The following is a 14369-nucleotide window of genomic DNA, read 5'->3' on the forward strand; positions in this document are numbered from 1 at the left end:
TCTGTCATTGTACTTTGTCAGACTGGAGTAGACACTCAGTTTCTCAACAATTTTTTCTTTTTTTTAATGGCAAAAGAAGGGTTCTTTCCTGTAGAGATGGACTCCAAATGTTTGCCTTTTAAAATTTTATTTCCTTGGGAGGTGAAGTACAAATTCAGAACCTCAAGTGGGTTAACAATCTGGTGGAAGAGGTGTAACTGCCCAGTAATCCCACATTTAAATACTTTCCAGAATGTTCTCAGTATCAGACCACAAGTACTTATATAATCACAGTCCCCTTCAAATTAGGATCAGAAATTATCCCAGAAAAAAAAATCAACTCTTTGAAATTCAAGTACCATCTCAGTCTGCCTTGATGCCTCTGCACTTTGTTTGCTCTTTTTTGTTCTCCTCCTTTCCCAGGTTACTTCCCCAGGTTATTCCAGGTCAGAGACATATTTTGTATGGATCACAGAAGAAATGCTTAGACACACTGGAAGTTCTGCCGCTTGCCTAAGGATCTCTTGTGAGAAGCTGCCAAAGGAGCTGGGAAAGGGGCTCAGGCTGGAGAAAAGGAGGCTCAGGAGGGACCTTGTGGCTCTGCACAACTCCCTGACAGGAGGGGACAGCCAGGGGTGGGTCGGGATCCTCTTCCAAGTAACAAGTGACAGAGCAAGAGGAATCACCTCAAATTGCACTAGGGGAGGTTTAGATTGGACATTAGGAACAATTCCTTCACAGAAATCTCTGTCCAGCCCTGGCACAGCTGCCCAGGGCAGTGGTGAAGTCCCCAGCCCTGGAGAGTTTTGCTGATCCGGCCTGGGGCTCACATCCCTTTGAGTAAAGGAGTTTTTATGAGAAGGGAAGACTTCTCTTTCATTTTGAAGTTTTCAGTCATGGGACAGCTCTGAAAACAATACCTGGGACACTAAAATTATGGGAAACATCTGCTTTCCCAAAGCACTTAACTAGATTTGCATTATGGCAATGTAAATCAGCAGGATTTGACTGCAGCTGTGGTGAAGTGATCCTGGAACTGGCTGAAAACCTGACTTTATTTACAACATTGTAAGGAGCAAGTGACAGAGTGGGATGGATGAGGAAAGGTGCCACTGGGGATGGCAAGCAGGGAAAAATGTGGGGGGAATGTCTAATAGCAACTATTAGGATTGAATAGACAAAAACTTCAGGCTGTGGAGGAAAAAAATCCTGTATTTCCAGGAAGGAAACTAGCGGAATTTCCAGTCTGGCCTTGGGATGGAGGATCCTTCACTGGAGAAAATTAATCTCCAGCCTGATATAGAGCTCATGGAGCCCGTGAGCTAGCTCCTGGCTCCCTCTTGTGGGAAAAGGTGCTGGAGGAGGAAGGGACCTCGTGGAGCAGGATTTGCTCAGGTGGAAAGGTAAAAGCAAGAGGAAATGTCTCTTTGCTCCATCCTCAGCACTGGTAATTCACAGAGTAAATGGGTGGTGATTATTAATATATTTGGAGAGCAGGGATGGGATTAGGTTTCAGGCATCAAATTTTACAGAGGAATTGAATTTTTGGAGGGAGTCGCTTACATTCAGGCTAAGTATTTAACTATAAAGTTAATGTTTTCTAACTTCACATAATTTTATAACATTTCTATAATTTTAAAAATCGCTGTAACTACAGTAACACTGGGAGCTTTGCTCTTAGCAGGATTAGGTTGAGCCAGGGAGGGGTTTCCTGGTGCTTTGCCCATTGCACGGGTGGCCACAGCCCCTGCCTGTATTGTCCCTCTCCAGACACTCTGGTACCCAGCAGAGTGTCTCCAGCATGTCTCCCATGGGGTGGGAATGGGGTTGGGAATGGAGCTGGAGAGGGGTAAGGAAGGTTTCACCTCTTTACTGATGCTGTTGCCCATGGAAGCCTTGCCCTAAGCACCCCTGAGGAAAGGACTGGGCAGCTGGAACTGGACCTTGCCTGCACAGGTGGGACATTCTGCCTTCCTTGTAGGAGGTCCAGGTGCCACTCCCAGCCAGCACAGGGCTGGGGCAGGACATCAGGGGCTGTGACTGGCCTGAGCCCGTGGGTGCTCTGCTCCATTTCCAGAGCTGCTTCTGGACCCACAGCCAAAACCCACCTCGGGCTGTCCTGTGTCTCCCCCTGAGCCACCATCCTCCCTTGGAGCATCCTTGAGCCTGGTTCCTGCCCCCACTGACCCTGTAGGGCCCCTCGTCCCACCCTGTACCTATCGGGATATTATGAGAAACGGGACCACTGGGAGATGTCTTAAAACATGATTTATTGCCTCAGTCTCAAGGAGTGAGAGTGTCTTCGCCACATAAGCCAGGAGTTTGTGGTCAGTGGTCACAAGACCACAGGTTACAAGGGAGTTTAAAGGTTTATCAACCAATAATCTACTGCCACACATATTAACTTTCACAGCAATAGCTAATTAAATTGTATCACACATCCTGCCACAATGTGGACTTTTTTATCCAATCATATAGTGACACACAAACTACTTGCTACCCCTTAAAACTTCTTATTACCTTTATAGCTACTTCTACATCTTAACTTTAAAATTTTAAAACTCTCCACTACTTGGCTTAATACGTCTCTATCCGTATTACAAACCCACATTCTTGCTCATGGTCTCTTAAATTTGGGAGCCTTTTCCAAGGCCTCAAGTAGAACACTGTATTCATTTCTGTGTTTGAGCCTACGTGCACAACATTTTGGGAATTTTCTGTGGCTGGAACTCCCACATGTACCTTCATCCTGCAGCCTGGACTGATCTCTGAGGTTGCCCCTCCACAGGCACAGCCCAGCTCCTGGTGCAGGGACACCCAGGGTGGTCCCCATGGAAAGGACATTCCCAGTGGCCAGTCCCATGTAGCAGAGTTTCTAAGAGATAGAGGACATGATTTGTATTTGGAATGGGGTGTGAGCAATTCCAGACTGAGCCCCTTGGCCTGTGGGCTCCTTGGGTCTGCGGGACCTGTGGGCCTTTGTGGCGCGGTGGAAATTCAGGCTGTGGCGCAGCAAAAATTCATCTCTCTTTCTTAAGGTATTTCGGGTACTAACGGGTGTTCACATGTCGATGTATGGTGCTAAAACCGTAGCCACCTTAAGGCGGCAAATGTGTACATTCTTGGTGTGCCTTGTAATGTCAATAAAGTTGTAAGAGGATAAATATGAATGCACAAACAATAAACGTGAGTACGACATTTTATCACTGCATCAGTGTAGACATGTCGTAGCTTGGTCTGACCGCTCAAAGGGACCCTAACTTTAGTCCCAGTCCCGTGGACTTGTTTGCCCTGACCTCGTGGCGCAAGGGTAGCGCGTCTGACTCCAGATCAGAAGGTTGTGTGTTCAAATCACACCGGGGTCATTTGGGGACACCACTGTCCCCCCTCTGCTTTTCTGGGGGGCTGTTCTGTGGGAGGGGCAGGGCTCAGGGTGCAGGGACACTAGCCATATGGGGAACATGATGCCCAGAGCTCTTCTTTGAGCAGGGAGATGTGCTGGATGGAAATTATGCGTGGGGATGAAAGCAGGGTCTTCTGTCTTCCTCAGGAAAATGCAGGAAACTTTTTAACCACAGGCTCAGTCACTTCTGGAGGGCCTGGGCATGCTTGCCAGGCAGGGTAAAGTGGAGTATTGTGGTCAGCTCAGGGGATATCTGGAGGGGAATCAAGAGCAATTCATCTGTGTAGGATTATGGAAAAAGGGACAAGTTTCTGGTGAACCACATGGAAAGATTTTTTTCAAGAATACTAAGAAAGACCACGTGGAAAGCTCAAGTCTGGGCAATCACAGCTCTGAGTGTGCCTGAACACTATGGAAATCCTTCAGAAAGCCATGCCCAAAAGGAGGAAAGACTTGAAGATGACTGAAAGGCCAAGGATTTACCAAAGGCAAACCACCCTTGCCCAAAAGAATGGATTTCTTTGAAGAGATGATTTCTTTGGTAGTCAAATGAACACTGGGTAACATCATTTATCTTGACTTTGGTTTCACCTCTCACAAGGTCTCCCAGACGTGTCCCAGCAGCAGGACACGCACACAGAGCAGCTCAGCTCAATCCAAAGGCAAAGCAAAGGGCCACGACCAGGCACTGAGTGCGTTGGGGTCAGTGTTGGCAGCCCAGGGGAACCTTCACTGCTGGATGCTCAACTGGCTGTGCTTTGGGGTCTCTCAAAAGAGGCTGCTCCACAGAGGGAAGGACATGGGCAGGCTGGCAGGGACATGGGGGTGACATGGGGACAGGGCCAGTGGCGCAATGGACAACGCGCCTGACTACGGATCAGGAGATTGCAGGTTCGACTCCTGCCTGGCTCAACACTTTTAGCCCAGACAAATTCCTCCTGCTCCCTTTGTCAGCACCTTCCTTCTCCTGCCCATCATCCACCCTCCCTCAAGCTCCTCATGTCCAGTCCCACACTCTAAAAAGGGCAGAGATGGAGCCCACACCAAAGCCAGGGCCACTATTGCCACCACAGCAAATCCCACAGCAGAATGCAGGGACCTCCTGAGCTGCTGTCCTGCAGCCAGGACAGAGCCAGCACTCCCACGATGTCCTGGCACCTCATGTGCCCTGGTCACCAGCCCCTGCAAGGCCCACACTGGTCCTGCTGCCCTTTGTCAGTTCCTTGACAAGTTCTGCATGTGTCAGTGATGGTCTCAAAGGTCCCAGAGGAGCTTTGGAGCTTCCATCCTTGGAGTTATTTGTGGTTTGACTACAACCTGACGTCAAAGACTGTTGTGCTCTGAACAGGGATTAGATCATCAGTTAAGATTAGATTACCCAGGGATCTTCTAAATTCTATTGATTTCTATACTTTGTTAATTCCATCCCAAAGCCCACCCAGCCATGGGAAGCCCCCAGAGGCCCAGGAGGGCTGGGCCAGTGGCGCAATGGACAACACGCCTGACTACGGAGACTGCAGGTTCGACTCCTGCCTGGCTCGCAATTTTCCTGCCCACAGCCTGGTGTCATATTTGTGGTGACAAGGGACAACTTTCTTCATGGTGCTCTGCCTCTCTCCAGTGTTGTCCCTTCTTGGTGGACTCCCGGCACAGCAAAACTTTCCTTGCATCAGAGGAGGCTCTGGCTGGATACACTGGCAAAAAAAAATTCTCTGTAGATCAGTAATTCTCTCTGAGATGGTAAATCACTAAGAGAGGAGCCCAGAGAGGTTGTGGCCTCTCTGAAGATATTCAGAGTCTGAGTGTGCAGTCCTGATCTGCATGTCATAAATTAACCAGAAGTCTTAGGGTTAGGGTTATGGTAAGGGTTAGGTGACTACAGAATGCCACATCATTTCCAACATAAATCACTGTTATTTGATATAAAATTCCCATTTCCACGTTCTTTTGTTGCTTCATCCATCCCACATTTGCATGCTCATGGTCCTGTCATCGCTGCTTTCTACCTTCACTGTGTCTGTGGCTTGGGCCAGGAAAGTTGAAGGTGTCCATGTGCAGGGTAGCCCAGACCAACTGGACATCAAGCAAGATCTTGCTACAGCTCACCTGCCCATCCTCCTGTAACCAGGCTGGAGCAAGTGGAGGTGGCCTTGGGCTAAGCTTTCCCCTCCACTGGGCACCACGGCTCCAGAGAGTTCTATATGGGCTGGGAAGTTTAACTACACCTCCCATGAGGAAAGCAAGATGTGCCCTCCAACCCACCAGAGCAGCTGATCTCCTCTCCTGGGTGGTGGAACCAGTGGGACCACAGGTGAGGAGGGCAAGGCTGACATGGAAGGGGCAGATGGGAGCAAGATGAGATCCTGCCACTTCCCTTTAACCACCAATAAATCCAGATGGTCCTGAAGTGAGGACGGCAGGTGAGATCAGAGGCTGGGGCCTCAATGGACTAGGAACACACCTGACTGTGGCTCACGACACTGCAGGTTTAAGTCCTGCTTGGATCACCATAACACTGGTGATGGAGGTGACAAGGGACAGCTATCCTCCTGAGGTCCTTAACCTTCCAGGCTTTTTTTCCATCTCTCCAACATCACCATCACAGGAACATTGTTTTGTGACATCAAAGCTGTGAGCAGGGCACTGCTTCCAGAGCAGAACTTGTCAAGGAACTGACAAAGGGCAGCAGGACCAGTGTGGGCCTTGCAGGGGCTGGTGACCAGGGCACACGAGGTGCCAGGACATCGTGGGAGTGCTGGCTCTGTCCTGGCTGCAGGACAGCAGCTCAGGAGGTCCCTGCATTCTGCTGTGGGATTTGCTGTGGTGGCAATAGTGGCCCTGGCTTTGGTGTGGGCTCCATCTCTGCCCCTTTTGGGGTGTGGGACAGGACATGAGGAGCTTGAGGGAGGGTGGATGATGGGCAGGAGAAGGAAGGTGCTGACAAAGGGAGCAGGAGGAATTTGTCTGGGCTAAAAGTGTTGAGCCAGGCAGGAGTCGAACCTGCAATCTCCTGATCCGTAGTCAGGCGCGTTGTCCATTGCGCCACTGGCCCTGTCCCCATGTCACCCCCATGTCCCTGCCAGCCTGCCCATGTCCTTCCCTCTGTGGAGCATCCTCTGCTCCCACCACAGAGACCCCAAAGCACAGCCAGTTGAGCATCCAGCAGTGAAGGTTCCCCTGGGCTGCCAACACTGACCCCAACGCACTCAGTGCCTGGTCGTGGCCCTTTGCTTTGCCTTTGGATTGAGCTGAGCTGCTCTGTGTGCGTGTCCTGCTGCTGGGACACGTCTGGGAGACCTTGTGAGAGGTGAAATTAAGGTCAGGATGAGTGATGTTCCCTAAGGTCCATTTGGCCATCAAGGAAGAAATTGTGTCATGCCAGTGTTCTGCACATGGTCCCTGTCTCCAGTCATCACCACATTCTTCCTTCAATTTAGGAACATTTCTTTCATAATCTTCACCTGGTCTCTGAGGTGGGATGGACCAGACTCTTATTTTTTTACTCTTTTCTTAAAATCTCCTCATGATGTTCATCAGGAACCTCTCTCGATTTCCATCATCTTGCACTGAATCATTGTCCTGAAACACTCCAGGAGTCCCCTGGACTGTCTGTACCACCCCACACTGGTCTTCCACGGAATTATCACATGGAGTTAAGTTCAGGTCCTACAGGAGTGACTGAGCCTGCAGTTGTGAAGCTTTCTCTATTTTTGAGAGAAAGCTTTCACTCCCTTCAGTTTCCTCATAAAGTAAAGTGCAGCAGACACCCACCACACCTCCCTGCTTTGTGCTGCGCTTTGGTTATGATCTGTGACCTCTGAATCATGGGTTTGATATCCATGCCTCTTCTGGGTGAATGAGGCCTCTGTCCCCAGGGAGGAGCTGGGCCACCATTTCTCCTGTCCCTCTGGAGACACCACATCCAGGATCTGTTTCTCCTGGGAGAGGCTCTGCAGGGCTGCTCTGGGCAGTGGCCATTTGTGGCCGTCTTCCTGTGAAGTATCTCATTTAGGGCCCTCTTTGTTTAGCAAGGCAAGGCAGGCAAAATGGTGCCACTCCTCTGTCAGGTGGAACAAAATCCCCATTCCCTCAAAAAAAATGCCCCAAATTCCAGGATGATATTTGAGCAGGGGGTGCCCCCATCCCCGACCTCGTGGCGCAATGGCAGCGCGTCTGACTCCAGATCAGAAGGCTGTGTGTTCAAATCACACCGGGGTCAGGATGTCCCCTCTGTGGGGACATTGAGATGTACATCTCCTGGACACTTCCTTTTGCCCTCCCACTCTATAACTCTGTACCCCAAATCCCTGCTGAAGGGCAGTGGATGAGTCATGGCAGAGTGATCTTTCCTTGCTGGATGAGTGTTCAAAGTATCCTTCCAAGATATACTCCCTCAAAGTATAACTTCAGCCTTCCCTTATCCTATGTTTGCAAAGCTGGCAGGAATTGTGGGCACCCAGATGTGGCTTCATGTCTAGGTATGAATTCTTCTGGTCCCAAAAACCGCTTTGGAAGGGCAAGGACCTGTCAGGAGGGAAAAGATCTCTTTGTATGTTCTTCCTTAGGTTGAATAATCCAAATTTCTCCTCATCTGTCCTCGCATCCCCTGTATCCAACTCCCCCACCACCTTGATGGCTCTCACTGAATTTCTTTACTATGTCAGTGAGGTTTTTTTGGTGATTCTGTTGGAACATCTGGCTGTGAGGAGCCTAAACTGAGCCATCAGGACTGGTCATCAGGATCTTTAACTCTCTGCTTAGTCTTTTCTTGATTCCCCATGGTGAGATGGACAGAGAGGATGGGGGGCTGGAAAACAGGCTCGAATCTGTAGGACTGACCTTATATGAGTTATAATTCATAAAAAGTAATATAAATACTTTAAGGGCTTTTTCAAGGTGAATTTTTAAATATATAAACAGGAGATAAACTGAGATAAGACAATGGATCAATAAGAAAGGACCTAAGATCCTTCATCCCGTAACTCCTGGAGTGCCACCAAAGGGCTGAGTGAGCAGGGATTTCCTCAAGATGTCGCTGCCTCACTGCTTTCAATGTCACAGGATCATCGAGGTTGGAAAAGACCTCAAAGATCATTTAGTCAAATGTCCTTGTCTTTGGCTCTGTCTCCATAATGTGATTTTCTGTCCCTTTGACTTCTTAAAATGGAAAGAAATTCAAGTGTTTCCTTTTGCAAATCTTCCACAGGTGAAAAAAGCCCCAAAGAGTACAATTTTCAAGATGTTGTTGTTGAGACAACTGGAAATCTCTTGAAAGGAAATCTGCTAGGAATCATTATTCTTGTAGACTTCTCATCAGCAGTATTTTCACTGCAGGCAACTGGGACAGTTTTACATTTCAAAAAAAGTGCTGAGCTTTCAATTAGTCTCTCTTTCCAAAGGGCCAAACTCTTAAGACTTTTGAAAGCCTTTTTTATTTTTAAAGCAGGAGAGATTTGAGTCACAGTCTAGGGAAGGTGTCCCTGCCCATGACAGGGAGGTTGGAACGAGAGGATCTTAAGGTCCCCTTTCCACCCAAAACATTTGATGACTCTGTGAAGAGCCTGGTGATGAGGTTTAATCAAAGGGACACTTCAACAGAGAGAACTTGATGTCTCCCATTCAAGGGAAGTTGTCATAAGCTACTTGATAACCAAGATTGTTTCATAATCTTGAGAGTCTCTGAATGTTTCCAGTTAAAATGCTCTGTCTTGCATAAACTAGGAAATCTTTGAGGCTGTATCAAATGGGGAAATGTGAGGGAGAGAGGCTTAAAATATGCCATATTGCTATAAATTCCTGTAACAAATGCCCTTTCCTACATAACTTTACATTCCAGTGAAAATCAAGTTCTCAGGGAATTGTGATCAGCCTTATCAAGGTCTGTTACACAAAATAGTTTACTCTGAATGTTGACATAGGAGTAGCTTGATCAGAGGAGGATGTGAAACCCGAAGCTGGGACTTCTTCACACAGTGACAGATTGGGGTTCAACTCTGGACTTTTTGTGTCTGGTGGCAATGTTTTTCTGTAGAAACTTGAACTATGTTTTGTCAGACAGCAAAGGGTTTTTTTTTTTTTTTTTGTTTGGTTGGTTTTTTGTTGGTTTGTTTTGTTGTGGGTTTTTGGGTTTGTTTGTTTGTTTGGGTTTTTTTCTGTCTGTATAAGCTACAATGTCACTCTTGTGTCACCAGGCTTCCTTTTAGAATGATCCCATGACTGTTTTGGAAGCTGAAGTTTCGTTTTCATTTCTCTCCACTCTGCTGGCTCAAGTCTCAGTGTCCAAGTCGAGGACAAGGTCACATCTCCCTGTGAGTCACCACAGAAAGGTTGTTTTTGGTCTGCTGGACCTTCCTAAGGATAAAGATCACAGACACACAGAATGGAGAAGGTTGGAAAGTGTGGCTTTTTTACCTTCTTTTCTGTTAGAGCCAGGATTAAATGCTCTAGAGACTGTGTTGTGTTCAGACTCAGACGTTTATTAATTCTTATCTATAATACAGTCTCACAAGTTGTGAGTTCTAGCTAACAAAGTGAGAAATGGCTCTGTCTCTATCTCTTTACAAGGTCTTTTAAGGACAAACTGTCCAATTATGAAATGACACCTTAATTTTTTTTACTTTTAACCTAATAACCAGTCACTCGTGGTCCACAATGCGGATTTTTCTACCTAATTACAAGATACCACCTAAACCCATGAAGAAGAAGGAAAAGAAGGAGTAACCTATGCCCAAAATCCTCCATCTTGCTTTATATATATTACTATATTTTAAAGCCTTAAACTCTAAGTTTTCCACCATGTGACATTACACACTTCTATTCAAACTACACACCCATAATCCCAGTGCTATCGTTTAATTTTGGAAGCCTTTTCCATGGCCTCAGGTCAAATGCAGTGTTTTCTTGGGGGTCAGTGCCTGTCAGCACAGAAAGTCTAAATCCTGCCCAGGGTTCCAACAGGAAGGCACCACTGGAGGTCATTTGGCCCAACCTCCCTGCTCAAGCAGGCTCATCCTAGAGGACATTGAACAGGGTTGTGTCCAGATGTTCCAATTCTGGAATTTCTCCCGTGAGGGAGATTCCACACCCTCTTTGGGCAACTTGCAGGTCCTCCTGTTTGTGGAGGGAGACTCATTCTATGCAAAAAAAAAAAAAAAAAAAAAAAAAAAAAACAAACCAAAACCAAAAAACTTTAGCCTCTTTATTCCCTCAGTATTGGAATCAATCAATGAAGTGGCTGCTGGAGGAAGTGATGGAGGAATCTGTTAACGTTTAGATACCAGGAAGAATTTCTTCATGGAAAGGGTGATCAGGAGTTGGAAGGGGCTGCCCAAGAACGTAGTGGAATTTCCATCCCTGGCGGTGTCCATGGAATTGCTGGATGTGGCACTCAGTGCTCTGGGCTGGGTGACAAGGTGGGGATCTGCCACAGGTTGGACTCAGTGGTCTGGGAGCTCTTTTCCAACCTAAATAATTCAGTGATTCATACAGATTTTATGTCTCTCATTTTCCCTGGCCAAGCCTGACCCTGGTGCTCTCATCCCTTCCCTGCTTTCATCTTCATCTCACTCCTGCCTTAGTGTGGAGCAGGATGGGGGTACCAGGGCTGTGATTGCCCATGGGGTGCCCCAGTCTTCCACGTGGGGATGAATTTTTATAAATGCATTCAGCAATTGCATGGAAAAAACCCCCAAAGAGCAGGGTTTTGGCAATTTTATTTCAGGTATTTAAAAGCCTCGCCAACAGCAGGCAACTTCATAAAATGGAGCAAGTGGGGAAATATGTAACAGAAGTACATGATGGTAATGGATTTAGGGGAAAATAACCCTGGTTGTGGCACTGGGTAATTTCTTTCCCAATGTACATTTTGTTGGCAGCATGTGGTTGATATTTATCTTCCTCTGCAATCAGAAGGCAGAAAGGTTTTCAGCTTTTTCACTGATATCTTTAAAATCAGGCTATAAACCAGTATGGGATGGATTATCAGCAAAGAATCTTCAAAAGAGAAATATTTCCTTGGATTTATTTCAGGGCAAAGCAACAATAAAAAAGGCTCAAAGCAATTTCTTATCTCTATCTCTGTTGCAATCCCCAAGCCTGAAATCGTAAAACTTTTTTGTCGTCAGATTCCAGGTCTTAATTCATAATTATTTTCTTGTAAACCCTTTTTTTTTTTTTTCCTCTATTTTTCAGCTGTTTTACCAGGTGCAGACCCAGGATGTACTCATGAGAGATTTTCAGGTGCCTGTCTTAGGAACTGGGTGAATATTAGAACAAATTCCAAGAAAACTTGGACTAAGCAACAGGGACCACCCTTGTGAGCAGACACCAATGCTGGCAGTGAGATGTAATCAAGAGTAGATTTAAAAAATGAATGAATGTCTAAATTAATACAAGCCAGAGCTCATCAGTTTGTAGGCACCCATCCTTCTAATTGCATTCCCTGCTCTGATCACAGTCCATTAGCTTTTCAAAGCCCCAGAAGTGTGTTAGACACTTTTTATGCCTTACATTTGCAGTGAAAAAGTCATGGTGGGATTTTTTCCCAAGAAATAAAATAGCAAGATGAAGCTGGAGCAGATGGCCCTGCTCAGCACATCATTCCCCATCTCCCAAAGTTGATAGAGAAATAATACAGCTCTTAGACTTTTGAGCACAGAAAATCAACCAAATTTCTTTCCTTTGCCTGAACTTTTCCCTGGGATTTTATCCCTTATGTAAGAAGAGGAGCTGTCTGCAAATGGGATTTTATCCAACAGCTTGGCTGCTTCCTTCCTTCCTTTATGCTTCTGAGATTTTATATCACATTCCTGTAACTAAAACTGTTCTTGCAACTAAATCACTGCACAAGACCTACATCCTTTACATGGAGGAAATGGCTGATTAAATACAGAACTGCTCTAATCTGAAAGGCCAATTAGTTTTTAGGGTAAAAGCCAGAGATTTCACTTACTTGTGGTGTGATTGCAACAGCTTTGGTCCAAATAATGTACCAGTAGAACTACTGAGTGTCCTGGAGCAGGAGGAGTGAGTGGAGGGGAAGGAGGGTAGGAAAAGCTCTATCTACCTTCTCCTGCAAGATCATATATAACAAAATGTCCTGGAGCAGCACCATGTCCATGTTGGCAGTAAAACAGTGCAGGGACAGAGGTACAGGGCCTGGCTCTGTTATACCAGCTAAACTGGCTCAGTTTGGGCCCAGACCAACTATCACCAAGTCCACTTGGGCTGGTTTGGGCTGGGGACCTGTGAATAGTTCTAATCCAGACACCTGTTCCCAGCAGTAAAGGAATTTAACAGTATGGATGTGGCCAGCCACCCTCATTGCCTCGGAATCACGGAGCGGTTTGGGCTGGAAAGGATCTTTGCACCCACACCCACAAACCCAACCCCACTGCCCCTCTGGAGGGCTGGAGATGGGGGTAAAAGGTGGGTTAGACTCTGTTTTATACCCCCAGCAAAGGCGTGGGAGTGAAAATGTACAGACGACTCTTGAGAAATGCAGCCCTTAATGCTGCTATGAAGTCTTGGCCTTTCCAAAGGTCAGTTTCCTTAGGAGTGTGTGGCTCATTACCCAGGAGGAATCCCATCCTTGAAGGAGGGGCTGAGGTGCTGCCGTTCAAGACGTGGTTTCCCAGGAAAGTCATGCACAGGGGAGCAGGAGCTATTGGCCCTGTGTGGCTCTGTGGAGACCTCTGTGCAGAGGAGGCTTGGGGTCATTGAAAATCATCTTGAACATTTTGTAAACTTGAGCAGATGAGAGTCAGGATGGTTTATGCCATGTCAACATGTCCGTGAGGAAGGGAGATCAAAATTTAACAACTCTGTGAGGAGTTCTTTATTTTTTGAGGGTTTCTTCCATACTGGACTATACATCTGCTGCAGTGTCAGCCCTCCTGTTGGAGCAAACCTCATCCCTCAGCAAGGAGACCAGCCTGGTGGGGAAAAAATATCCATGAATGGAGAGATAAAATGAAAGAGATGAAATGAAAGGAGAGGCAGAAAGTATATTTGCGTGGTGCTCCCAGAGATTCATTTGATACATCACAGAATGAAATATTTTGGGTCAGATGGGACCTTAAAGATCATCCAGTTTCATCCTTTGCCACAGGCAGGGACACCTTTCATTATCCCAGGTTGCTCCAAGCCTCATCCAACCAGGCCTTGAACTCTTCCAGGGACAGGGAGTCCACAACTCCCCATGGCAACCTCATCGCCCCTATAGTAAAGAATTTCTTCCTAATTTCAAAGGCTTTGTACATTAGCTCAGGAAATTAGCACATTTATTCCAAGTTCATGCACATCCCAAGTTTGCCATTAATCCCTTTTCTCCCAGAGCTCTGGCTGACTGCTTGGCCCATAGCAGCCACTTCAAATGAAACACAGTTGCTGGGATGAAAACCACAGAAATTCAATAATCCCTCCCTCCAGGCTGATGCCGCCCTGGTTTTACTTCAAGGCGAGGAGTCTGGCAGTGCTGTCTTGAGGCCATGGGGAGGTGATTGCCCAAAGGAACCAGCTCTGGAAGCAAAGGTGAAGCTGAGGTGCCCCTTGCTGGCATGGGAACAGCGTTATCTCCCCAAGGAGGACAGTTATGGATTGGCCTGTTGGGATCTGCACAATGGACTCTGTACACCATGAACAGTTAAGGATTTCCCTTACGGACTCTCCGGGCTGATGTTCCCAAGGATGAGGCTGGATGACAACAATAATCCTTCCAAATGTGATCCACCGCCCAGGGGCAGCCCTATCTGAGCACCAGACAACTCCTGACACAGAGCACATGGAGGGAAAACACATGGGAGGGGAAAAATGTGGATGTTTTGTCTACTCGGGGCTGTGATTAGTTCTGGTAGCTGGGATGGGGAGGTGGTGGCTGTGCTCCTGTGATTTATGGGAGGTTTCACCATCAGCATCTCTGCTCCCAGGCTGTCTGTTCCCTCAGGAGCTGCTATCTGCTGGGAGCTGCTGCTCTGGGAGCTGCTATCTG

General features: G+C 47.0%; 4 non-coding genes across 4 annotated transcripts; 3 read left to right on the forward strand and 1 right to left on the reverse strand.

The window, feature by feature from the left end:
* Positions 1-3272: 3272 nt before the first annotated feature.
* On the forward strand, positions 3273-3344 carry TRNAW-CCA (transfer RNA tryptophan (anticodon CCA)). The gene has a single exon. It is a non-coding gene; the product is annotated as a tRNA-Trp (tRNA).
* An 877-nt stretch (positions 3345-4221) lies between these two features.
* Positions 4222-4294, forward strand: TRNAR-ACG (transfer RNA arginine (anticodon ACG)). Its single transcript has one exon. It is a non-coding gene; the product is annotated as a tRNA-Arg (tRNA).
* A 2067-nt stretch (positions 4295-6361) lies between these two features.
* Positions 6362-6434, reverse strand: TRNAR-ACG (transfer RNA arginine (anticodon ACG)). Its single transcript has one exon. It is a non-coding gene; the product is annotated as a tRNA-Arg (tRNA).
* Positions 6435-7529: 1095 nt separating this feature from the next.
* TRNAW-CCA (transfer RNA tryptophan (anticodon CCA)) lies at positions 7530-7601 on the forward strand. Its single transcript has one exon. It is a non-coding gene; the product is annotated as a tRNA-Trp (tRNA).
* The last annotated feature ends 6768 nt before the right edge of the window (positions 7602-14369 follow it).

This window comes from Sylvia atricapilla, chromosome 3 (genome assembly GCF_009819655.1).
Source record: "Sylvia atricapilla isolate bSylAtr1 chromosome 3, bSylAtr1.pri, whole genome shotgun sequence".
In the NCBI taxonomy this organism is placed as follows: Eukaryota; Metazoa; Chordata; class Aves; order Passeriformes; family Sylviidae; genus Sylvia; species Sylvia atricapilla.